General features: G+C 40.6%; 1 protein-coding gene across 1 annotated transcript in view; it reads left to right on the top strand.

Annotated features, from left to right (window-relative positions):
- Nucleotides 1–27,689, top strand: part of camk1da (calcium/calmodulin-dependent protein kinase 1Da) — a 76,424-nt gene that overhangs the window by 843 nt on the left and 47,892 nt on the right. The window lies entirely within an intron of this gene.

Genomic DNA, 27,689 nt, shown 5'->3' with positions numbered 1-27,689 from the left:
AAATGTTATCTTTTCAGTCGTTTATATACCCACTTCGGCCTCTCGTCGTTAGTTCTGCCTGTCGACATATATTTTTAATCAGTGACATTACACACATAAATGATTGTAGTGGTTTTAAATCAGGGCTTTGTGGTATCAGCACATCAAGTGTAGTATTTTCGTAATGTTTTGAAAGAGGCTTGCAGGGCTTTTGAGAGCTTTTTGAGTAGCTGTAATCAATGTTGTTGCGCTCATCTTTGGCATCACATTGTCAGATTCCCATGGAAATGACTGTACACGTATTTCATTTATTCCATAACAAAACATGCAGAGACTTGAGGATTGTGTTAGAGCTGACAAAATCATTTGTAAAAAGGGTGTTTTTTATGCTATGGGTGGCTTTTTACTGGTATGGCATGGGTGCACTTGTCATTTTAGAGGTAGCGATGCATTTAAATATTATTAATATTGGCTGATGTTGGCCCTGTCTGTTGATTTATCTGCTAAATACCTATACAGTCATCAGCCACTTTCTTAAGTACACATCTCTAATAATGAACTGGTAGAACCCCTGCTTCGCCTTCAGAACTACCTTAATTCTTAGTGGCAGAGATTCAACAAGGTGTTGGAAACATTCCTTACAGAATTTTGTCCATATTGACTTGACAGCATCAGACAGTAGCTCCAGTTTTGTTGACTTGCGCATTCATGATGTGAATTTCCTTGTTCAACCACATCCCAGTGGTGCTCTGTTGGGTTGAGGTCTGGTAACTGTTCTGATATCTGATATACCTGTATTAGTACTGTTCCTGCTGTTCATCATAATTAGCGTTGGTCCAGGTTCAACACTGCGGTCATGTTTTTTTCCTGCGTAGACATCAGTAGACAACCTTTAGCAACATCCAGGAACAGGATCCAGGAACAACACCAATATGGGGATGTCAGATACACCTGATGAGTCATGTTCAAGAAACCAGTTTGAGAGGATTTGTGCTTTATGACATGGCACATTACCCACTAGTAGATTGGTTCAATGTGATCATAAAGGGGTGGACATGGTCAACGGCAATAAACAATGCTCACTTCCTACTGAGGTTCCCAAGAAAATATCCCCTACACCATTACACCACCGCCAGCAGGCTGAACTGTTGATAGACTCATCAGAGCAGGCCATGTTTTCCATACTCGTGTCAACCAGTCTTGGTGAGCCTGTGTGAACTGTAGCCTGACTTTCCCGTTCCTAGTTGTCAGGACAGGTACTTGGCAGGGTCTTTGTGTTGTGCATTGAGAGATGCTTATTTGAGTTACCGTTGTCTTCCTATCAGCTCAAAGCAGCCTGGACATTGTCCTCTAACCTCAGGCATCAACCAGGGATTTCCATCCTGAGAACGCCCGCTCACCACATCTTTTTTCTCTTTTTCAGTCCATTCTCTGTAAACCTTAGAGTGCATTGTGTGGGAAAATCCCAGAAAATCAGCAGTTTCTGGAATACTCAAGACTAGCCCGTCTGGTTTGGCAGTAAGTGGTGGCTACTCGCCTTACTAAGGCACTTTATGTTGGTTTTTCCTTGAATTTTGTGCATACAGATGTCTCTGATTTCCCTGCAAAGTAAGTACAGTAGTTATTGCTGTTGAATGGATTTACATTCGTTTAGTGACTCCTTCTGTATTCTTGTTTGTTTTCCTGGTGGCTTTTCTGTTGTATGGGATGTTTACATAGGGGCTTCTACAGTGACTTAGGATTGCTGCGTTGTTAAAGGTGACCTTAAGCTGTAGCCGTGAAGGGGATTTTCTTGTGGATGACAGCGAGGCTTTAACAGACTGCAGGAATTTCATTCCCCTGGCAGCTGCAGCAACAGCAGTATCACCAATGCACTCGCAAGCTTTTTTCTACTTCAAATTAGACTCCTTCACACTTCCTCTCCTTGCTCCCTCTCCTCCTCATTTAAACAGCAACAGAAACACAGGTCCACGCCTCCCAAATCTCTTGACAGCCAGTCCCTGCGAGCATCTGTCTGCCCTCTCTGGTTTCCTGCTGCGAGCAGTGAGCTGCGCCTGTTTGGACGGCAGCCTGGAGGGAGACAAACAGGGCGGACACAGATTGGGATTAACAGCAGACAGATTAGAAGAACTTCCCCTGAATAGGAAGGAAGTTCCGTCACATTGTGTAATGATGCTAGACCGCTAGCTTGTCTGGTCTGCTTCTGCGCCACAACAGCCACAAATTTTGGACCCGACATTAAACACAGAGACAGGCACACACAGAAACGCACAAGCTCAGGATGCAGGCTGGTACAGGATTCAGTGATCCGAGTCGGCCATGTTGCAGCCACACATTAACCAGGGCTGCTGCTGACGGATCTTTGAACCTGATGCATCAGCAGAAAGGGGATACAAATGTGTCTGTGTGTGTGGGATGAGGGAGTAATTTGTTAGGAGAGAAGGAAGAAGAAGAGGAAGATGAGAGGTGACTGGATGTGAAACAGATCCGTTTTGAGTGATGAAGCTGGAAGATCAGGGAAGAAAGCAGCAGACTGGAACAGCTCACAAAAAAATTCCTGTATTCCTGAGTGTGTTTGCTCATTGAGTTTCCAGGGTAACTTTTTTCTTCGGTACCAGCACTGTGTTCGGGTGTAGCAGCACGTTTATTTATTTAGTTATTTTTTGAGGAGGGCAGTTGAAAAAGGACTAGTCAGACTGTTGCTGCAGTGTTGAATGTGCTCTGCGTCAGCGTTTTGGAGCTGCATCTGCACCGACAGGATTTGATGTCACAGACCTGACACCGTCTCCTCATGCTGGATCATCCTTGATTCTTTTTGGGATAGTGTGTTTGTGTGCACTTAAACACCTCTTCTGTTCTGGGCCTTAATACCAATGTGTGACATATATTTGTGTCCCCTAACACTGGATAAACCTCAGAAGGATTAGCTTACGCTGGCAGCTGTGTGTGCGTTCGTGTTTATGTGTGTGTTTGGAGTCATGTACATAAAGCTCTCCTTGGTGTCTTATTACCCTCTCCTGGTGTGCATGCTCTGTGCATCCCTGTCGCTCTCTGCTCAATAATTCAGCACTAACAGCAGTGTGTTCTTTGTGTGTACACGTGTGTGAGAGCCTCAGGTAGGCTGCAGCTCTCAGCAGGAGGGATGATGATGAAGACGAACGGGACAACTTTAAGCATCCGGGGTCTGTGGTCATATCCAGAGTTCCAAATATAATCTTCCCCACCCTGCGCCCTGAACCGTTTTTCCATTTCATAAATAAATGCGATAATGACACAATTGAGAGCGACAAATGCGAACTGAGGAGGAAACGCTAAGGCTTGCAAACCAACAAACAGGAAAACTAGCTGTGATTTTATTGCTATATCGATTTAGTGCTTTGATATCATTAATATAAATGTTAGTGTAGGGATGGCTTGTGAGCCAGAAGTACCTGAGGTTGGTGATATGCATAAACTGTAGGTTCCAGATCTGAAAAGTAAGGCTACATGCAGGTTAATGTGCCTTAAACCAGTCTTCTTTTTTATGGTTTGCAGTAGGGCTGAACGATATATCGCATTTGCGATAATATCGCGACATGATCAAGTGCAATTTTCTAACCGCAAAGGCTGCGATTATACTCTGGACATGTCCAAATTCATGGGCTGCATCCTCCTGAGGCCGCATTTGTAGACCGATTACGTCACAGCGACGCGCCGAAGGCTGTCCAAATTACTACCATATCCCAGAATTCATAGCGCGGCCCAGCCAAACTCCAGTTTCCAGCAATGGCGGCCGCTACTAAGTTTTAAAATTACTCATACTAATCTTTCTGGGTCACAAAATAAACTTTTAACATATTTTCAGGCGAGAAAGTAGTTGTGTAAACATCAAATATCTGCTCGGTTTATCAAGATATCCCATATTTGCAAAAGTGCTTCGACGTTTTCAGAGGCGTCTGCTACCCACCAGCTCGACAGCTAGCCGGGAGCTCGAGGGTTACTGATGCGGCCGAGAACGGCACAACTCCCGGCACATCATTTTCAGATCACCGCGGAGTTTCGCTGCTCGGGTTAAACGTAATATAGAAGTCACTTAGACAACCTAAAAATGTTATTGTTGGGCTTTTTTCAGTGTTTTGTTTGTTCGTGAGTAAATCGGTTTGGCTGAGATTAAAGTTATTAGATTAGATAAAATAAAACTTTATTAATCCCCCGGGTGGGTTCCTCCTTGGTTTTCACACAGCTGACTAAACGTCAAACAGAAAACTTATTAAACAGAAGTATGAGACAGTCGAGAATTTACACCAGTGTCTGGTTATATTTTAGATAGCAAGAAGCAGACGGCCGAGTTTATTAAACTCCACCGAGACAGCGGTGACGCTAATCAGAACTAGACCGTCCAATTTCACGCCTTTAAATTTTAAAGGCGTGTTTGTGTGTGTGTTTATACAATTGCTATTATGTTTGCACTTTATGTGTAATGTTACTGACTGCAGAGATCAGTAAGATGTGTGTATTTTTTATTTATTAGTTTTATTTATTTAATATTATTTTTTAATTGAATGACTGTCTAGTAGTTCACAGATGTGGAAAAACTGAGTGTGGTAAAGCCACTGATTTTGTTTATGTATATTTCTGCAATCTGCACATTGTACTGACTTTCATTTTAATGTTTACACCAGGGTTCCTTGTCAGCACTTTATGCTCAGATGTTTGTAAGCTAAAAATAAACTATTGTGTATGTTCAAATATACTGTTGTGATTGAAGAAGTTAAATAAAAATGTCAGTCATCAATTCATGCATCACCTCATGTCATCATAACAGAGGTCTGTCTTCCAGGAAAGAACAGTTTAAAATTAATGTAATATAGTATTGGCCATACTATATGATGTATTGCTTGTCTTTGTTTAATAATACAGAAGACAAAGACCTTAAAAAATAATCGCATATCGCATCGCAATCGCAATATTGGGGCAAAAAATCGCAATTAGATTATTTTCCATAATCGTTCAGCCCTAGTTTGCAGGGTACTACTCCAATGGTTTCAAAAGTACCTCTAGTTCTATATAAGTCTATGGGAAGACATCATTAGGCCCCCATTCTTCTTCTTTTGCTCCCTTTAGGGGTCACTGGGACTCACCTTATCTCTTACCTCAGAAGAGACTCACCATGCAATTCCGGATCTCTCCAGCACCTCAACTGGCTCCCTCCTCCCTTGGAGGAGGAGTCTGTCCTAGTCCTCCTTCTGTCCTCCCAGAAGGAGGACTAGGACAGACCCAGGATATGTTTAGAGATTCCACCTCTCATCTGGCTTGGAAGCACCTAGGTGTCCTGCTGCCAGAGGCAAAGGAGATGGCTGGGAAGAGAGAGGTCTTCTTTGATTAGACATCTATCCACACAACCCAGACGTACATGAATAAATGGAGGAGATTAGAAGTGAATGATTTACTAAGTTGAGTTTTCAGTGATGCATCTGGACAGATCGATGCAGAGAGCCAGACAACCATTCACGCTCACATTCACACCTAAGGTCAATTTAGAATCCCTGTTTAACCCAACTCCACTAACTGCATGTCTTTGGACTGTGGGAGGAAGCTGGAGTACCTGAAGAGAACAGGACGTGTTTGCGTGCAAACTTGCTGTGAGTCAACAGCGCTTACCACCACATCACTGTGCCTTAGGCATACTCACAAACCAAAACAATAAAACAACCACTGATTAACTTGGCCAAAAAGCCAATATATTCATCCAATCCTCCAGCATTTGTAAGGCAGTCAAATCTGAATACTGCTGCCCTCAACAACAGCATGTGCTTACCTGTGATGCTACTCTGCTACATGTGCTGCAGAGTGCAATCTACAAACACTGAAGCTGCTCTGACTTAGAGACTGTGACAGCATCATCCGTGAGCATTTTTCAGTAATGTGTTCAGTTAAAAAAGAAAAGTTCATATCTGCACATGTTGAACAACAAATACATGAAGATAGTCTAACAATACATTTTGTTGAGGTCTGCAAAAGTGTCACTGAGTACAGTGTATGCCAAACCTTTCATTAGCGCTGTGCTTTGTGTGTGTGTAAAACAGAGGCTGAAAGTAAAGTGGTGGCCGTGATGGTGATGCATTGTGGGAACTTGACTGTCCCATCTAGGGCACGCTGCCCTTAATTGATGCTCTACTTCCCTGCGGTTGGCACCGTTCTCTACACTGTTTCTGGGACTTCACAGTCCACCCTCCCTTCATCTCTCCAACCTTTGAGATCTCTCTATAGCTCCTCTTTATGTCTGCAGCTCTACTTTGCTTATCTCGATTGTGTAGCTTTGCTGTGCCAACATACACGATGTCGATTTGAAAGTTTCTTTTCTTCTTGTTATAAATAGCAGCTTAAAAATAGAACAAAAGATGATTGTTTGCTATGTGACAACTTCATTAGTGGACTGCAAGCCCACGCTTTTAAAAGTGCGTGTATGCAAACATGCTTTTGTGTGTGTTTGTGTGTATGTGTGTGGGGGGTGTAGGTAGGTAACTTTGTACATATGTACGTGCACGTTGATTTTTTTTTTTTCACAATCAGTTTGAGGCTTGAAAACTCACAGTGTGTCACCAGGCTTATCTGTGCATCTGTTCCATTTTCTTTATTTCTGCCGTTGAGTCATTTTCTCAGGCTGGTAAACTGTGATTGGTTGTTAGTTGTTTATAATCCTGTAGTGTTTTGTTTAGTGTTTTGTTTAGTTTTTTGTTATATGGGATCCATGTGTTTTGCAGACCAGACCCAGCTGTGCGTCTGTTAGGGTTGCAGAGATGCTCAGACCTCCTTCTCCCTGGACACGATTTGTCCAGGTGTACCGGAGGGACATCAATATAGATAGTAGAGCAGGGCGATATGACCAAAAGTATTTATCAAGATATACATTTGAATATTTGCGATAACGATATAACTGACGATATAATTGACACTAGACAAAATACTTTACTACTCCACAACTTTATTAGTGCAAAAAACCCCATCAATGTATTTTCATTTAAACAAGCAGCTGTTTTTTATGGGCATTAAAGTTATATAAATATTTAACAGTGCAAATGCAAATTCCTCGCTGACAGTTTAACCAAAAGGCATTTCCAGTGGAAATTGGCCGACATATCCTCAGCATAACCATGTATAATCTCCACAAAACTTAAAAAGAGGTTATACACACACAATACGGTAATGTTATGTTGAAGCACAGTACGTATCACTCCGCGAAGCTCCTGCCTATGATAGCCGTAATGCTCCAACAATCCATCAAGCGGTGCGGCTTCGTAGCTTAGCAAAGTCGTACTAAAACATCTGACAGATTTTCGAGTGCCGTGCACATAAAATTGTTTCGAGGTCAGTAAACACAACCAGAATTCACACGGGTTTATAAGGGGCGCTGTCGATTTTCAGAAAAATCAAAGGATTGATTTTAAGTGTGCTGTATTTTCCAAAAAACACGGTAATAACGACGGCCCGCTAGCATGCTCTACCAAAAATAGTGCTTTGTTGTGTATCTGACGGACGAAAGCCAAACCAGTTCCACACCACTAAAGTTGCAGCATTTTTACAAACCAATTCTGGTTCATCCGTTTCATTTAACGATCCACTTTCGCTCTTCTCTTCGTTTTACCCATATTCTATCGCGATTTCATTTTCCTATCGTTGCCCAAAATTACACCGGTATTACCGTGAACGGTATGATATAGCCCAGCCCTAGTTGGGGGGGTGATAAATACATTTTACAGGGTTTATTTATCGGATAAAATACGTTAAATGTCACTGTTATTATTGGCCGGCACGGAAACAGCGGGGGTGTCCAAATTCAGAGGCTGCTTCCACCTGAGGACCCAGCCTTCGTCGTCTAAAGAAAGACAGGTAGTACGTCGCAGGCTCCGTCAGTGGAGTGAAACTCTGCCGTCTGCTCCTTGCTATCTAAAATATAACCGGGCACTGATGTAAACTCTCTTTTTGTTTGACGTTTATTCAGCTGTGATAAAACCCCAGAGGAACCCTCCAGAGGGATTAATAAAGTTTAATTTAATCTAATCTAATAACTTTAATCTCAGCCAAACTGATTTAGTCACAAACAAATAAAACACTGAAAAAGCCAAACAATAACATTTTTAAGTTATCAAAGTGACTTATATATCACGTTTAACCCGAGTAGTGAAAGACCGCGGGGGTTTGAAGACGATGTGTTGGTCGGCTCAGATATTTGAAGTTTACACAGCTACATTCTCACCTGAAAATATGTTAAAAGTTTTTTTGCGACCCAGAAAGAGAAATAAGAGTAATATTAAAACTAAGTAGCTGCCGACATTGTTGGAGACTGGAATTGGCTGGGCCGCGCTATGAATTCTGTGATATGGTTTTTCAATTTTGTTGTCCGGGTGGAAAATCTGGAAAAATTCGGGAGAATTGTGGCTCCGGGAGATTTTCGGGAGGAGCACTGAAATTCTATATTCTCCCGGAAAAATCGGGAGGGTTGGCATGTATGGTTGTGGCAACATCACTAACCTTGTCAAACACCTCAGAGTAAATCATATCACAGAATATGACGAGCGTATGTTGAGGTGAACTGAAGAGGAGGAGAGGGACAGGTGCTGCTAGGGCGAGACAGACGTCTCTCACAGAGTCCTTTAGTCCTGCAGGCAGGCAAGGTGTTCAAATAGCGCACAACTTCAGTTTTTTTATTTCTATATGATGAACCCTGCATTATTAAGTTGAAAATGTCTGATAAACAGTTTATTTTGAAAAGTCTCAACAGGATCTTGAGCTTTATTGTGAAAGGTTTATGTGGAACATAAACAAGCGGACATGCGATGGTGTTACCATCGTTGTTGCTAACCATAACGCATAAAAACAGGCGCTTGTCCATCCGTAGTGTGGTTATATTAAATATAAGAGAAAGAGGGAACTTTAAGAAATTAATATAACCACTACAGTGACATCAAAACGATGAAAAAATATTGCTGTAAACAGTTTATTTTGCAACACCACGAAACAAACGATAGCGTAAAATGAAACGATAGACGTTTTTATATCGTCATCCGATATATATCGTTATATCGAACAGCCCTAACCCTGAATATTACTTGGTATCAGATCGGAAAGGAAATCAGTGCACATCACTAGCACTCATGCGATTGTTTGGCCCCCTTGGCCCCAGGTGTTGTGCTAGACAGTGATCGTGATTACCGTCCGCGGGAGCACGCGTAGCTGCTTAAAGCTGTAGCGTCCAGATTATTTACGTAGTCAACTACTTCCGTGCAACTGATATAAGATGCGGTAAGCTGAACACAGCTTCAACCATCTGTTTGTTGAAAAATAGTAACGGACCGTATTTTCTTGTTAGTAACTGTAACTGTACTAACTTGTAACGCCGTTATTCTCATCACTGTTTAGCACCCCCATTATTTTAGCCCGAATGCAACTTTTTATTCATTTACTTATTTGAAATGGTTGTTGCTCAGATGGGAACACTTCGGAAAGCTGCCACTTCTCTGGCTTCCTCCTCAGGTCTCAGACACAATTATTTAAGTTTCTCTAGTCGCACTTTCTCCGCCTTAGCAATGCAAGCTTTGCTCTCTGCTTCACGTCCAGGTAAGTGTGTTTCCTTATACAGATAAAAGTCTGATTCACTAAAATATCAGTCAATCAATTTATTTATAAGCACATTTAAAAACAACACAGGTTGACCAAAGTGCTGTATATAGTAAAAAGGTAAAAAGTAGAGCAAACGCACACAAAGAACAAAACAAAAACGGAGTCACAATTAAAAGCTAGTTAGTAAAGATGTGTTTTCAGACGGGTTTTAAAGATGTCGAGTGTTGGAGAGATCCTAATTTGAAGAGGTTCCAAAGTTTGGGCACAGCAATCGCAAAGGCTCGGTCTCCTCTGTGTTTCAGTCTGCTTCTAGGAACAATTAGAAGCAACTCATCAGCTGACCTGGGAGTTCTAATTGGAGTATTTTTATTGAAATTTCAGAGTGGTCTGACAGAGCTAATCCGTTTAGAGACTTAAAAACAAGCGATAAAATCTTAAAATCAATTCTATAACATACTGGAAGCCAGTGTAAACAAGCCCAGACTGGGGAAATATGGTCGTGTTTACGAGTGCCTGTCAAGAGTCAGGCTGTAGCATTCTGAACTAGCTGAAGACGAGAGAGCAGAGCCTGGTCTAAAGACTATTACAGTAGTCAAGCCTGGATGAAATGAATGCATGAATCACTTTGTTGAAGTCAGCAGATGACAAAATGTTTTTAATTCTTGCAAAGGCCCTGAGCTGGAAGAAGCTGGCTTTTATAATTGAATTTATTTGTTTCTCAAATGAAAAACTGCAATTTTCCAGAAGGCCAAGTCACCCCTAAAAGAAAAACGAGGGTCAGAAGGTCCAAACAGTACAATCTCAGTTTTTTGAACATTGAAAAAATGTAATGCAAACCATGATTTAATGTCATCGAGGCAGTCAAGCAAAATTTTTAGGGAATCCATAGAATTCTTTTTAAGTGTAAAAGTAGATTTGAGAATTATTGGCATAACAGTGACATGAGATTCCATATTTTCTGAAAATATATCCTAATAGGAGCATGTAAAGGGAAAGAAGTAGTGAACCAAGGATAGATCCTTGAGGGACCCCACATGTAAGGGGGGGTGGATGCGGGTGAAGATAAACTTCTGTCAGTGCAGTTCCTTCATAGCCACACAGCTCTCCAGTCCTGACAAGATAATCCCATGATCCACTCAGATCTAAAAGCACTAAAGTGGCAGAGTCAGCAATTAATAAAAGATCATTAAAAACCTTTAAGAGCAGGTTAAGAACCTTTCCACGCACATATTTGTAAACGTGGCCGAACATACTCGAGTGATGTTTAATGATGTTCCGAGAGGCCAACGGAAAACAGTAACACTGCTCATGCTGCTGCAAGTCTACCGACCCCCAGCACTCCTTGTCCTCTTTGATCACGACAACAAGGGTGCTGGGGGTCATCCCCAACTGCTAATCTCATCACAACAAGCATTTGTGCCCCAGCAGGCTGTATCCCTGATTTCCCTCTCGAACAGCAGATGTTGTTGTCAGAACTCTTTAGGATTGCGCAACAGGTCTGAAACCAAATCCCCCAGTCAGGAAAAACAAAGCGAAAGATTACCGTCCAGTTCTCGACGCCACCTGCGTTAATTTTGTCCGACTGTCATCTCCGTACATCTCATGTTGGATATCATGCAGAGGGAAGGGTTTTGTTTTTTTCTTGTTGAAGAAAGTGTATTCAGTGCAGCATATTTGAGGGCTGCCATTTAATTAATATAATATTAATTAACATTTAATTAATTAATTAATTAATAAGTAATGGGGAAACATGATTTTGTTTTCCATAAGTGGGAAAAATGGAGTCACAGTAAAATATAAAAAAAAGTTTCTGCTGCGTAACGCCAAGCCTCAAATTTATCTGACATTTTATTTTTTAATGTACGACAAATGGTAGTGCGTGCCGTAAATGAGAGAGTAATAGAGTGAAGAAATGAAAGGTTACAATAAAGAATGGTTTTTAATGTCAAAGCAAAGCAAAAACATGTATTACAGCACAGAAATTGGCTGTTCCTACAAATCCTCTGATGTTCCTACATGAACTTCCCCGCACTGTTCATCTATTTGAATAGGTGGCTGTATTTAGACATGAGCAGCAAGACACCAGTGTGCACACAGCTGTTCACCAGAGCAGTGTCACAACAGCACAGGGACAACAGGCTTTCAAGCTCAGGGCCATTATAAGCTGGATGCGGTTGCTGGGAGGCTTGAAATAGAGCGCTGATCCGATAATGGACTAAAGTTTATGATCATTAATACTCAGAGGTCTGAAACACGTGTCAATCTGTGCAGACAGATAGGTGTCCCCCCTCAACACCCATGCAAACGTGCATACACACACATGGACACACCAGCAGTTTTGCCTCAAATGCATTTAGTGATGAGGAGTCTCGACAGCTGGCGAGCGGAAAAGCTACAAGGCTGTAGCTCAAATTTAGCAGCGCCGAGATGTCAAACTGATTTCAGCTATTCAGTGCTAATTCCTGTGGAAATGCTCAACTCATTCATAACAAACCAGAACAAACACCGGCAACATTTAGGTCAGTAATGACAGGATTCTCAAGTGCTGTGTACAAATCAACAACAAAACTGTTAACGGGACTTTAAATCCAGCGTTTTAGGCTGGGAACCCTCACAGTGACACCACCATGTTAACGCCAGGTTAATTGCTGGGATCCGGCAGAACTATTTAAAAATATATATATTAAAAATAAATAAATTGTAAAAATGAATCTTTCTTTCAACCCAGATTTCCTTTTGTTCTCCAGTGAGCTCCTTTGGAAGCTTTTTAAACTCAAATCTGATTTATTCATGGGGGTGGCTCAGCAGTGCAGTGTTAGCACTGTCGCCTCACAGCAAGAAGGTGGGCCAGATGGGACTTTTCTGTTTGGAGTTTACAGGTCTCCCTGAGCCTTTGTTGGCTCTCTTCAAATAATCTGCCTTTCTCCCACAAGGCAACTTCTACCTGTGATAGTTAGGATGGGAACTCGTTTTACAATTTATAGATATAAATTAGTTAGAGTTAGTTATATTCCATTTATAATAAAATAGTCTATAATCATAGCATCTTCAATGAGCCTCTTATATAATGGAGACGAAGACAAAGGGAGTTCTCAAACATTTTATTTAATAATGGAAAAGGGCAAGTCTTTTCTTGATTGTAAAGACCAAGGAAAGGGTGGTTGGTTTTAAGAGGAAACCATCATCCCAGCCCACCATGACATCATGACTATGAAAGGCGGAAGAGGAAGTAGTTCCTTTGAATGTAGACAATCCGAATGTTATAGTTTCTTTCCACTGTGTTCCTGTTAATGATAAACCACAAATTTACTCTAAATTACTAAAATATCGATATTTTACAGTTTTTTACAGTCGCTAACAAGCGCCTACCCATACTTCAGATACTTTTTCTAAACTCTTAACACAGACCCACACCTACAAAACACAATTGGCCAAATGGATAATATCCTTCCCAAAAATACACTTTGTTAAATATATACTAACTCCTCATTTCAAAATTAGAACACATCTTTCTCTGCACACACTAACTGTACAAAAACACTATAAATCTGACTCAAAATGAAATTAGTCTGTCAAAGAATAACACTTGTTTTCACTTCACAAGGTACATGCAGTCAATCAAAGTAGGGCTGCTCGATTATGGCAAAAATGATAATCACGATTATTTTCACTGAAATTGAGATCACGATTATTTGACGATATTTATTTAACCCTTTAAGACCTACTATAGAACCAAGTCCACCAGAGCTTATATTATTTTTATTTATTTTTTTTACAGGCTGTAGTGCCATTTGTGGGAGCATTTCAAGTTGCTATACATCAATACAACTGTTATAGCCCATATTTTAATAATATGTATGCATTAAGTGCATAGTAATTACATAAATTGCAAAAAAGTGCAATGAACTACAAAAAAAATTGAAAATCGCTTTTGTTTTGTTTACATATATTTCTACTTGGAGAAGTTTAAGAGGTTTATCCCTCAAAACTTTAAATACAATAAAGTTGCAAAAAATAGTTTCCCACCACAGGAAATTTATTTTGAGTGTCTTCATAGTTTTATTTTGGAGATACAGCAATTTTTATATACTGCAGGAAAAACAAAAAACAATCCTATGATGCAAATTTGCAAAGAAAACAGCATGTGCATCATTTCACTGTGGGAAGTGTTACGAACAGCTGATAGGAACAGCAAAGCGTGTTTCTGGAATATTATGTTTTTGTTGCTGCAAGCGCTTTTTATGCAGTTTTTGCAAAGCTATATGTGGAACGAAACCGTGACCGAGGACAAGCTGATGGCATCAGATGTAAGTACAACTCCTCCGGTTTCATATGCAAAAAAAATTATTGCGCTAGCTTACACGGTTCAGGTTCTACAGGGATTTAAAAATAGTTACGCAAAACGGAGCGTGCTGCTCTGACCGGCTTTAAAGGGTTAACAATGACTTTAAAAAATAATATAAAATAGTGTGCAACACCACTGAAGTTTTTTTTTACCTCTCTTTTCAACCAACGGCAGTCACTCTCCAAATAACTTCTGCTTAGCTTTCCGAGCTTCCCTCGGGTCCTCTTAATCAGCGGTCTCCACCCTTTTTTGCGCCACGGACTGGTTTATGCCCAACAATATTTTCACGGACCGGCCTTTAAGGTGTCGCGGATAAATGAGGGAGGGGCTAATAATCGGCTCAGTCATTTTTAATGATCGTTGAAAGCCCAGATCGTAATCGTGATTAAAATTCGATTAATTGAGCAGCCCTAAATCAAAGTACACCAGGTTTCAAAATACTGGCTATTATTGACATTACAAAAACTGCATAGACTTTTATGTTTCAGTTTCACAGGTATTTGCATGCGAAACATGCAATCCACCATATTGACACCAGAAATGTCTTGGTTGGTAACTGTATGTCCACATGTACAGTAATGTTCACATTCAAAAGCATTCCAGTAAAAAGCAAACAAGTTTTTGTTTCTTTACTGTTTACCACAGGAGGTACAGTAGAAACACGGTATGATAGGACAGAGAAAGTTTTACAGTATTGCTTACAGTGAACAAAATATCCATGAAACACACAAGAGCATTCTGAACAAAAAAACAACAGCAAAAAGCCAAGATAAAAAGGGGGGGAGGGGGGCTAAAAAAAGGCAAAAAAGTTGCATCTAATCTCTGCGATCTTCAGGGTTAGGCCACATGTTTTCATCAACATCACATCTGATGTTATCCAAGTCGATACACCTGGGATAAAACCGCCTGGTATGTCGGATCCACCCTTGGCAATCGTCAACTGTGATGTCCCTGGAGCCGGCATCCATGGCTTCAAGGAGGGACATCTGGTCATGTGGCTGATGGTCATAAACCTTCCACCTCCATGCAGAAAAGAACTCCTCTATGGGGTTGAGGAAAGGTGAATAGGGTGGAAGGAAGAGACTTACCAGTCTTGGGTGGACTTCAAACCATGTTGTTATTGCTTGCAAGTGATGGAAAGCCACATTGTCCCAGGTAATTACAAAGGTCCTCATGTTTTCACCCTCCTGACCCTGCTCTGGAACCAGGCGCTGGTGGAGATCATTGAAAAAGGCAAGCAAGCGCTCTGTATTATAGGGTCCAACCTGACATCTGTGAAGGAGTAATCCTGCATTTGCAATTGCTGCACACATGGTAATGTTTGCCCCTCTCTGTCCTGGCACATCAACTGTGGCCCTTTTTCCAATTACATTTCGTCCACGTCGACGCCTTTTGGCCAGATTGAATCCTGCCTCATCGATGTATATGAATTCATGAGGGGCCTGGTTGGCCTCCAATTCCATAACTCTCTGAAACAAAGTTTATGTAAGTCATGTTATTACTGTATACCATACTGTACTGTAACCTAGTATTGTGTAGGTTACCTACTTGCAAAGTGCAAAGCTTATAGAACTGGACATTGGATTGAATATACACTATACCTGGACATATTGTCGTCGTAGCTCCTTGACCCTCTCACTGTTCCTCTCAAAGGGAACAGTGTAGAGCTGCTTCATCAGCACTCTGTGTTTGGACAATGTCCGCGTAATGGTTGTGAGGCTGATTCTATCGATATTGTCAAATATCTCATGGTCCGCCACAATTCTAGTTTGAATTTCACGCAGTTTTATTGCATTATTTGCAGTAACCATTTCTACAATGGCAAGCTCCTGATCATTACTGAGGAGCTTTCCTCTTCCCCCAGAGGGTGGAAGACGTTGCATTCTTTAGAAAGACAAAAAATTCAACATATGCATTACTGTATGACCATATTGACATGTCAAGTGAGAATAGAAACAATCCATGTAAAATGCAATACTTACCTGTTGGTTTGTTGAAAGGTGCGTATAATGGAGGCAACCGTTGACCGCCTCAAATTGGGCTGCACTCTTTCACCAGCCTCTCTTAGTGAAAGACCATGGTTGATTACATGGTCAATGATAGTGGCACGAATTTCATCACTGACTACTGTTCTTGCAGCCCTTGGAATGCCACCACCACGCATTCTTACACCTCTACCTTGCCCTCTCCTTGGGCCTGCTCTTCTCCCTGGGCCCCTTGCTCTTACGCTTCCTCGACCAGACATTACAGTGTTTGTCTTTTTTTTGTTTCCAAAAACATCACTCCTCAAGGTCTTGCCTTATAAACCCCACTGAGTCTAAGCCAGAATGGAAGAAGCTGTGGTTGGCCCAATTTACCCAACATAAATAAGCTGTGTCTCAATTATTCAGTTGTTTGTTTATTATCAGCTGAGATATATTTTTGATATTGATATTGTTTTTGTACTGATATCATTGCAGAAGCAGAGGCTTTTATACTGTATCTAAGGTTTGGAATATTGTTTTTGCTATTGTGGGATGTTGTGTGTTAACATTCGTAGATACTACAAGAACAGTCCATAGTTTTGTTGGGAGGTATAACTTGTCTGTTAAGAAAATGTAAGCATTGTGGAAATGTGTTCACTGACTGCATATTGGGTGAACACGACATGAAATGTGTGAATGGTATGGCCACAACAGACCGATCCTGTGCTAATTGTGTTTAGAGTTTTGCAAATGTGACAACTGTTTGGACAAACGCTTGTTAGCGACTGTAAAAAACTGTAATGTGAGAATCGATTCTAGAACATAAATGATTGGTATCGGAGGAATTGATATTTCAGAATCGATCCGCACATCACAAGATGAGTGCTGCTGTTTGACTGAGGAAGAATAAAGTAGTCGTGGTAAGCCAATCACATGACCACTTAAAGAGAAAGCAACAAGGTGACATATACCAGTTTATAAATTGTGTTGATAGGCCATGTAAAACCATGATAAACAATATATACGCGGCGTTTTTTCCTCAACAGTTTCGTCACGTTTACTATCTAAGGACAGCGCAGCGACCCCCCCCCCCCCCCCCCCCCCCCCACACACACACACACACACACACACACACACAAAAGGGGGGGGGGGGGGGTTGACGGATTAGGAGTGACGGCAAGAGAGAGAGAGAGAGTTTTGAGATGTGAGAGATTTGTGACGTTTAGCGTGTTTGGAGTGTGTAGTTAGTGTGTAGTGTTGTGGATAATTTTGTGTTGTGTGTCAGAACAATGAGGCGACTGCTGTCTCCAGGTAGAAACAGAAGTGATACACCTGCTGCTGTCAGACCTGCAGGTATCAGGCTGTGATGTTCTCCTTTATAGTGGACAGAAATTATTTTTTTTGGAGTGGCACAAATAATTTGTGTGGCATCTTATCTTATCTTATCTTATCAACTACAATAAAAATCAAACCTAAAATTTTGAAGAAAAAAAAACAAAACTAAATGAAATGATTTTGTAAACTTGGAAAACTAACTAAAATAAAGGAAAAAATACATAAGAGATATCCGTAGTTATAGTTTATGTTAGTTTGGTAAGTTCTTGTTACAGCTTGCTTGATGAGGCATTGATGGACGTGTTTATTATGACTCGGGATGTCTGCAAGACTGTGAGTCACTGCTTTCAACAAGTTCTGTGTTTTTATTGTAACACCTGTACTAATTTCTTAAATCTTGCCTCTGACACATTTGACACAATTTTAAGTCCAGACTCCAGATTGTCCAGCCCAGTTGGGATAATGCCACAAAAGACAAAATAATGTAAGGAATACAGGAATATGTTTAAATTAAATGGCCAACAACTTTACACTGGATGGATAGTCATTAATTTATTTCATATAAATATTTGTATTCATTCAGAACCTCAAGATTAAGAAGTAACACCTTAATATCAAAGAGGAAAAATACGCAAATATCTAATATTATATGTGTAAGACATGCTGTATATGTAACATTTAGGTACATGTTAGACTGAGGTGCAGTAATTAGTCCTCTTGGGTACATTCATGTTTGTACCTGTAGGGGCCGCTGTTTCTGAGAATGTTGCTCTGGTGGTCAAATGAGAAAGATGTGTTGAATCTTAGCAGTGGCAACGAGGCTTTTAGCAAAATAATGGACTAAACATGTAATGAACAAGAATATTTTCAGCAGCTAGTTAAATAAAAACAATGTCCTTACAGAATTGTTTCATGCTGGAGGAAATTAGACCTTCTGACCTCAGCATGTCTTTAAAACCCTTGCAGCCTGCTAGCTAAGAAGCCTACACCATGTATGAGTCAGACTGAACTAGTCTCAAAGACCTGACAGTGAAACGAAATGCCATCATTCTGATTTGAAATGCTTCTGTGATTCACTCTGTCACTGAAACACAGCAGATGCAGTTTCCTGGATAAGTCAAAATGAAGTGCCTGTCAGTAAATGTCATGCTTTGTGCTGTTTTCTCTGTTGTAGTTTCACTTCAGGCTTCCATACCTGGCCTGTGTTTCCTGTTAGTGCCACTCAGAGGTAGCTGCCGCTTCTATAGAGCTGCCAAGCGGTCCCAGTTGGCAAACCATACTATTAATTAGCTTAAGACTCACACTGTTCCGTAGTACACGCCTGGGCTTCAGTTCAATGCTTAATTCATTTTCATCTTCTCCCATAATTCCTTGCATTGCCACAGAAGCACGTGATGGCCGAATGCAGTGAACGCCGTAGCTTTCTGTCCAGTTCCCATCACACAAAGCTGCGTGGTGCTTTTTTGAGTTGGATATCCACTAAGTAGATCACAGAGGGCCACTGAAGACTTTTATTCTTATGAAAGTGTTCCAAGCCATCCATTTTCTTAACCCCTTTTCCAGGTTAGGATTGAACCTATCCCAGATGACACTTCAGTAGTAGACGCTGATGTCTGTTATACCCACTGCTCTGACCAGGGTGGCAGCCTCTACCTGAACAGAAATCAAGTCAGAAAGCAACTTAGCATATTTCCCCTGAAGGCTTTATTGCTTCCATTAGAGCCAGGAAAAAGAAAAAATGAAATGCTAGAGCGGAGGAGGAGGAGGGGAAGGAAGAAGAGATAAGAAATGAGGAATTGTAATGAAAAGCAATGAGGGAGGGGAATCGAAGCAAGTAGAAGCCTAAGGGGGTGGCCTCAGGGGCTCTGAGCGTTGTCCTCTTTCATTGCCAAAGAATAAGTAAGCTGGAGGTGATTTTTTTTCCCTGTCACCCTTTCACTCCTTCCACCATCTGCCAGTACTAGGAACAGAGCTTTTGATTTGAAAGTACAGCACTTGTCTTCCTGTTTTATTTTGTACAGCGATTCAGATCGGCCTTCCAGTCCAGCTCAGTGGCTCATTATGCAGAACACAGAGTAGAAGCTAATGGAATCTTCACATTCACGATTGCCATCACAGTCTTAATTAATTAATGGTAAACTGCAGCGGCGTTAAAGGTTCGTCCCAGAAGCACCTGACAGGATGCAGTGCTTCGAATGCATAATAAAATGATCAATCAGGCTGTGTGCGCCAGTGCCTTTGTCCTCTACACAAACATAAAGATCTGTGCTTTCCCTTATCTCTGGTCTGCTGCTGTGGTAGCACTGAGCAGGAGAATAGATTGCCCTGCTAAGATTGATTTTTTTAGGGCAGGAGGAGGGAAACTCCAAAAGAGGTCTGTTCCATTCAGTTTAGTGATGCACTCATGCGTAGTAATGTGTTGGGTTTTTTTCCGACCTTGGAAATCACCAGAGGATACCTTTGAATCATATTAGCAGACGGCTATTGAAATCTTGTCTCTGGAATCAAGATTGAGCTTAATGGCAGCCATCAGTCCAATCCTAAGGAGTAGATGAAAGTACTCATCAGCTCCACATGTCATCACAGGAGTGTAATACAAGCTTAACAGGGAAGTTGTGCACAATATACTACTGCTTTTGCTGCTTGTTGCTTCTGTAAGGACATACACGCACATCCAGGCCAACAAAAGATTAGTTGTTGTGCTGAAACAAGCCAACAATAAAAGAAGAGAACCAACAGGTCCAACAGGCAAGGCTTCAGGTTTGGTATTGTTCCACTGTAATTGTGCATAATATACCGGGATATTTATATCTTAGAGCAATTTTTGTTATAATTTGTAATATAAGGTGTAATTTAATTAGTTACTGTTCTTACTATCTTCAAACAACTTCAGAATTTTGATTTTGATGATTCTGATTTACTATTTGTTGCACCCTTGCACAACCTTTTCTTGCACTGAGATTTTGGCAATTTAAATTCTGACCAAGAAGCACAGTAGCACGCACAGCATTTTGTTTTGAAAGCATATTTCCACAAATGCAGGTGATACCATTAAGCTTTTTCACCAGCTGAAGCATTGCCAGTGCCTTGTAGCACTCACGAGTCCCAGACACTTTCACCCCTATCGTGCACTACTACAGAAATTGAAACGACACAGTGATATCACGAATGCAACACCCTACTGTGTTGTAAAAGGCACAATGCCAGTAAGCACAGTTGAATATGTCTGATTTAAGCGGCTGATTAAAGTAATTGACCCTCGTTACCGACTCCCTAGACATAAACATTTCCCTCAGTTACCCCCAGCTACCCAAAAGCTGTGGCTTACTTCACTATCACGTCGCATTTGAGGTCAATTTGCACATATGATCCATATAGAAAAGTCGACCCATATCCATATTTTGTATACATTTGAAGGTTTCTCTAATTTTTCTTTTTTTTTTAGATTAGATAAAATAAAACTTTATTAATCCCCCTGGTGGGTTCCTCCTTGGTTTTTACACAGCTGAATAAACATCAAACAGAAAACTGATTAAACAGAAGTGTGAGATGGTCGAGAATTTACGCCAGTGTCTTGTTATATTTTAGAAAGCAAGGAGCAGACGGCCGAGTTTATTAAACTCCACCGAGATAGCGGTGACGCTAATCAGAAGGCTAGACCGTCCAATTTCCCCAGCCGTTTACTTCCGGCCTACCCGACCTTCTGAGGACCCGGCCCACGTAGACCGCGAAGGCCGGGTCCTCAGGAGGATGCAGCCCATGAATTTGGACACGACCATGGATTCACTTAACTGGACCTCTTAACTTTGTTTATGGTGTTTGAGTATTTTAATGCTGTTAGCTGACAAACAGCATAGCTTGTTGTGTAGTTAATTGCAGTAGCAGTCTGTGTGTTTTTGTGAGTGAAACCCTAGTGCTAGCTAGCACTAATTAGCTTGTGTTTGTGTTTCTGCTGATGGAGCTCGCTAGTGGTACTGAAAACTTTCCACCCTTTTTTTTGTTTTTTTGTTTTAATACAGTCATTAAATATTAAAAAACCACAATATCTTAATTTTTGCAGTTCTAAAATTAGGGCTTCAGTCCAAATCCACAAACTGTCCATCTTTCATATACAGTTAAGCGCTTTTTATTGCTTATTTCTTCCACAGCTTTCTTTGGTTTACATGTTTAACTTATATAAAAGTAATCTCTACCTGTGAACATAATACACTTGAAACTGTGCAGTTTATCCTGGAATGCTCGTATTAGCTACTCGAAAGCATTTCATAGCAGTTAAAATACATTTATATGGGATTAATTGTAATCAATGGACGGGCCATTCTGAATTTTGTAGATAGTTTGTTTTTTCTTAACAACTTACTTGCTTCTCAACTCTTATTTCACCATAATAACCTTTCAGAACTTTATATATAGCAATTAGATGGCTCAGATTCGTTATAACATAACAAGATGTACCCAAATAATATTTGGCAGCCATGCAGTAGTGTTGCTGTGGTAACACTTAGCCGTTGCCCATCAGATTGTAAAAGATCGCTGCCATTAATGGAAGCAGCACCGCAGGAGCTTTGCTGCTGGCCAGAACACACTCTATCTTCTGGACAGGTAATTTAGGGCAGACCATAGGTGCACACACACACACACACAACACAAGAAAATAACACACAAAAGCACAAACACAAAAGGGGCAGACTCACTCTGATATACATGACTCAGGTCTTGAAAACACACCGTGCCAACAAAATGTCAGCATATCACACACACCAAATTTTAATCCTGTGGAATTTCTGTGGAAAACATAAAACATACCAAAACTAATACGCATACCCACACACACACACATATTTAAATATTATTAAATGACTCACATACACATTGTGTTTTGGTAAGCGTTACACTTTACAGTGACACACACATACAGTACACACACACAGTCATCTTCACCTTGGAGGCTTTTTCTGTATTATAGCAGACCTATTTTCAGTCCCACTACTGTACGCAGATAAATGTGTGTGTGTGCATATGTGTGTGTATCTTGGTCGACTTGGGCCAGTTGCATTCATGTCGTCCTTGAGCAGAACACAATGTTGAATCTTGAAGTGTTAAAATGTCTCAAACTTCGAGAGACAGAGACAGAGAGACAATAATAATAATAATGGATACTTTATTGATCCCCATGGGGAAATTACTTGTTTTTCTCTGCATTTGACCCATTCACTCAGTGAAGCAGTGGGCAGCCCACTAAGCAGGCGCCCGGGGAGCAGTGTGTAGGGACGGTACCTTGCTCAGGGGTACCTCAGGGTAGCCGTTAAGTGGATTCGAACCGCCGACCTTCCGATCATGGGGTGACCACTTTACCTACTGAGCTATCCCTGCCCCCAAAGAGATGTTGTGCAACAGCTGAGGCAAGCACAAGCCTTTATAGGTTTGAGTCCTTTATCTGAAAGCCACTTTGGGCCTGGGCTTACATGTACATTAAATGCAGTCAGCCCTCTTAAACCGATGCGTGCTTTAAAAACCCACTGGGATGCAAACAGTATCGCAAGTGATGCCCACAGCAGTTCAAACTAATCAAAGAAAATGTTTGGATATTACCCCAATCAGTCTGGGAAAATGCTGTTTGTCTCTCACATTAGAGTGCTGTGAATGCAGATCTGTATTCTCAGCATCTCGATGTAAACTAGACCAAAGGGGAGTGTTCAGATGCTTAAATATGTATGAATGAATCAGTGTGTTAACATGCAGTTGAAGCTTCAGTAAGTCAGAATTTGAAAAGAGATCGCCCTTCTCCCACAGCTCTTCCCTGACTCTTCCCACCGGACGAACAACCAATGCAGAAATGTCAAAAGCTTCTCAAAGTGGCTACTTGACTTCCAGTTAAAATCCCTAACTTGGATTAAGAAGAATGTTCACAGTTATGGAACTCATCCGCTGGGATACTGGGCTGTAGGATGTGGCCACTTTAATTGACAGGTGCGCCAAAACAGGAAGCAAGGATTGTAAAAAAAATGTTGTTATATTTAAAAAAAACACCCACACACCTTAACTTACCATCAACCATCTTTCTGTAACTCCTACTGTTAATGAATAAAAATTCTCAGTGTAAAGCTGAAGATATAAAAAGAGATGGTGCTAAAAATATTCGACATACGTTTTAATTTATTAAAACAGCATCATTTGTGTTCAGCTGATAATATTATGGTTTGTTATATTTTTAAGTCACTGTATTGCCTGCTAGCTAGTAATCTGATTTACTGATTAGCTTACAAAACACGCATTTAACTTACTGGGAAAATTGTAATACACCTCTGCTGGTTGTGGAACTGGGCCTACAAATTGAGAATATAGGGTATATATACACACAAATATACATACATACATTATGATCATTATAATTGAAGAACTCAGGATCGTGCTCAGCAAACCTGCTGTCCTATAAAAACAAATGTTTTCTTTCTTCTATGCACAGTCTAGCTTGCATATGCATTAAAAAAGATTCTTTATTCAGCATTTGAATTTGGAGTAAAGCAACTACCACATCTTCTTAAGTAGATTTGCACTTTATACTACTTAACACAGCACCACTTAGTCTCGTTGGCTCAGTGTATCATAATCCTGGGGCAGGAATTGTACATGAAAATTCACTTAAAGGTGCCCATTTTTGTTAACAAATAGGTTAAAGCACTAGGTTAAAATCTGGTTTCTGCACTGACCTTTTTTAATCATTATGGAAACTCTTTTTTTTCCATTGTGAATTGGCAATGGAAGTAACGCAAGCTACGTCCCTGCTGTAAAACATCCATTTCTCGGTCATGTCCTCTACACTAAGCATGCTTCTAATCGGCTTTCACATAGACATAATGCCATTCCCCTCTTCCCCCCATGTTTCCTGTCTGTTTGTCAGCGACATCCTCCAATTAAGGCTAAATGAGAGGATTAATACCACTCAGCCTGCCGTTGTTAGCTTCATTTATTACAGAGACTGGAAAGGTACCAAAGGTAACCGATTCAACCTGGCAGCACCTTAAAACCAAACAGATGTCTCCTGCTTCACTCATCGACCCTGCATCATTCTGGGCTGACATCATTTTTAGGTTGCATCATCCGGGAAGACTTCAGGCCTAATAAAGGGCCGGCATTTCATGCATTTCACTGATGTGACAGTTCATTCCACTGACTGCAACCCGGAGGCCACCCTAAGCAACCCTCTGCTACCGATTACACTCTTCTTGTTGTGCTCGTGTGTGTGTGGGTAACTTGGGCGTTTGTGAAGTTAGCAGTGATTTACAATCTGTCGAACAGAGCCAGAATAAAGTTCACACAGTAACTATTATGCTGGAGCGCAATCATGTTGACACCTGTTCTGCAGCGTGTGACTGTGTCTGGGTGTGACGGCAGTATAGTTTGTGTGCTTGTAAAATAATACGGCAGAGCTGCTCAAGAAGTGAATACATAGTTTATTCAGATTGATAAAAACAAGTATGAGCATGTGCGTGTTAGTAATGGCAACTGTGCTGCCTATTATTGCTGACATAAAAGGAGCACCTTTAAATATTTACGGTAGGCTTGTTGATAGTGATGTCATCATTAAATATCACACAAACGTAGGTAACCATTGGTGACAAAGACTGACTTGTTAATGACTGTGTTACATGTCTATAAAACTAGACAGCCACTGAGAAGGCATTGTTTCCTTTTTGTAATAACATTTTCATTCATAGTCTCCTTTACTATAAATGCACTTTTTAAGCTTTTTATTCAGGTAAAGCTCACTTTTACACTTCCAAATGCCACAATGTTGTCTGCAGAGGTTCCATTGTTTCATGATACAATGTACACAATGTATAATATGTGCACATATTAGAGACCTGTCCATTTGTTTAGAACTGTTGCGTTAATTAAGAAATCGTTTAGAGCGTAGTTAGATTAGATAACATAAGTCTAGGCGGTGACAGAGAGACTCCTGGAAGAACTAATCCTCCTCTATTAAAGTCAAACAAGGTACATTCAGTGAATTGTCAGGCCGTGATGTACACCTGTCTGAACATGGTTGGATATCACTAGCCACCCACACACTTGGTAAATCATGTAATCATAATGAACTGTGACTGGAAGAGTGACTTCAGCTTAGGATAAATGAGATATAATAATAGGGTAGCACCTATACAGTGACGTTTCCTCACAGTGTGTAATAGATCAACTCTAACCTTAAGCATAGTCTGTATAGAAAAGATTTAACCATGTTGATGCCACTCAGTGGTTTGCCCATTCTTGGTGTTTTGCTGGAGCCAGAAGTGAACGTGTTTTTTTAGGGTGGAGTTATCAGCTAGCACTTGGTTAGCAAGTAGCGTATACGTAGGGCTAAGGGAGCAATTTGAGAAGATTTAGTGTTGTATTCACTGATTGTGGTGCTATCCTCCCACTATTACGAAGAAGCACACACAAAACAGCAGATCTGAGAAAGGGAGGCGGTACAGAGGAGAGAAAGACAGAGACTCTGGGGAATACATTTTCATTTCCAACATGAAGACATAGTACATGTACTGAATATATACCAGCTGGAGCGCTCCTCATCATGACCTCATTTACCCTGCTTTAATTAGTGGACATAAGCAGACATCGGCTGCACAGTTAAAATGGTTTTATATCATATTTTAATATGTTCTTGTTGTTGGTGCTTGGTTCATTTTTAATTGCTGCAAGGAAAACTGCTTTTATATGGTTAAAAGTGGATAATGAAACTGGTAGGCTAGATACATTACCAAGCTTATGGTTGTGTGATAAAACAATAAAATACATATCTGGACCAGGGAGTCCATAAATAGCTTCTCAGTCTTATTATTCATCATATACCTCGGTGAGGTAATGCCTGGCAGCTACAGCCCCTGTTTTCTGTAGCCACCTGTCACTCAAATCAGCCGCACCCTTAATCTCACATAACTTAACATAACAAGTCCTTAATACAGTTAAATCAGTGATGAGTCATATTGAAATTTTTGGGGTTGTCACGAAAGGGACAACTGAAAATGTCCTTTTCTCTGATGCAGTGAGCATCAAAACTGTTTATTCTACCAGGTTTTAAACATGATGTTCTAAAGCTGGACACCTATACAGCAATATAAAATCAATTGTCTTTTGCTGATAAAAAAAACAAAACATTAAAATGTAGGTCTTGTCTTTGTACTCATATCCCAGTCTATGGACTGGGTTAAAGTTGGGACATTTTTATAAAATGTAAGGTTGTATTAGTATGCACTCAGATACAAATGTTGGTGTGAATTACTTATGCTCCAATATGACCATTAAGGTGTGATTATATATATGTGAACACAGTATCCTTTGTAGTTTTGTATTTATAGTGTGCTGTGCTTTATGTAATTAAATGTTGTCAGTCTTGTTTGTGCATTGTGGACAATAATACAACACGCTGTATTGTACTGGATTGATGTCAAACTGTCCCTTTTACATAAATCAATAAATAAAAAAATGCCCATTTTTTATCTTTAGCCCTTTCTGGCATTGCAATTTTTTCAATGTCCTCTCTCTCTGTCTCTCGCTCTCTCTGTCCCTCCATATGTCTCGCGCTCAGCATGCACTGACTGCGAGGCTCTGCTGTTCTGCTAGCAGTGTTTGTGTTGCCGTCACTGCAGTCAGCCTTGTACCTTTTTTATTTGCCACATGGACGCTTTTGTGGGCATTTTATTTTTGATTTGCATGTTTTTATCAAAGACTATCAAGTAATTCTGAAATGTTATCTTTAGGAATGATCACATTATAGGCAACAATAAAAACCAAAGCCATGGTCTTACATGTTTACAATATACTGGTAATTGCCGATAGTCCTTGGATCCAACCGTTAACACCACGACACACCCGACACACAACTACGCCCAGCATTATAAAGTTGATATGAAAACATAACAGAAGCTGAACGGAGGACTGTCCCTCTCACCTACTTGTAAACTTGTTCCTTGTAGCGAACATAAACAGGGTATTCCACTTCCACATGTCTTATTGGATTATCTAAAGTCCGCACACTTCCTCGCGCGCACGAGTCTCAAAGCTGTTTCCATGGTGATTAATGTAAACATAATGGGAGTGTCCTGACATCCCAGTAGTGGTCCAGGCTGTTTCCATGGTAAATCCATGCCTCAGTAGCTGAGTTAGAGAGCGCTTGTTCATTACTGTTTGTCTGTGTCTCTTTCCTGTGCAGTCCTTCCACATTTCCACTGAATTACACACATACACATCTTATACTACTGTGTTGGTCTCTTCAATAAATTCATTTAATTAAGTTTTGTATCATGGATGTCATAATCAAACACTAACAGAATCAGCTTGTTAATAATATTCATGGATGTTATTCTGTTCATATTGGGGGGGTGGGGGTTACTATAAAGTACATGTAGAATAGATTAACCAATGAACCGCTGTGAGCACTGACAGCATGTTGCATGGTGATGACTGTG

The sequence above is a fragment of the Astatotilapia calliptera genome, chromosome 17, assembly GCF_964374335.1.
Source record: "Astatotilapia calliptera chromosome 17, fAstCal68.1, whole genome shotgun sequence".
In the NCBI taxonomy this organism is placed as follows: Eukaryota; Metazoa; Chordata; class Actinopteri; order Cichliformes; family Cichlidae; genus Astatotilapia; species Astatotilapia calliptera.
Note: the sequence above shows the minus strand (reverse complement) of the source record. Positions and strands in the feature narration are given on the sequence as shown.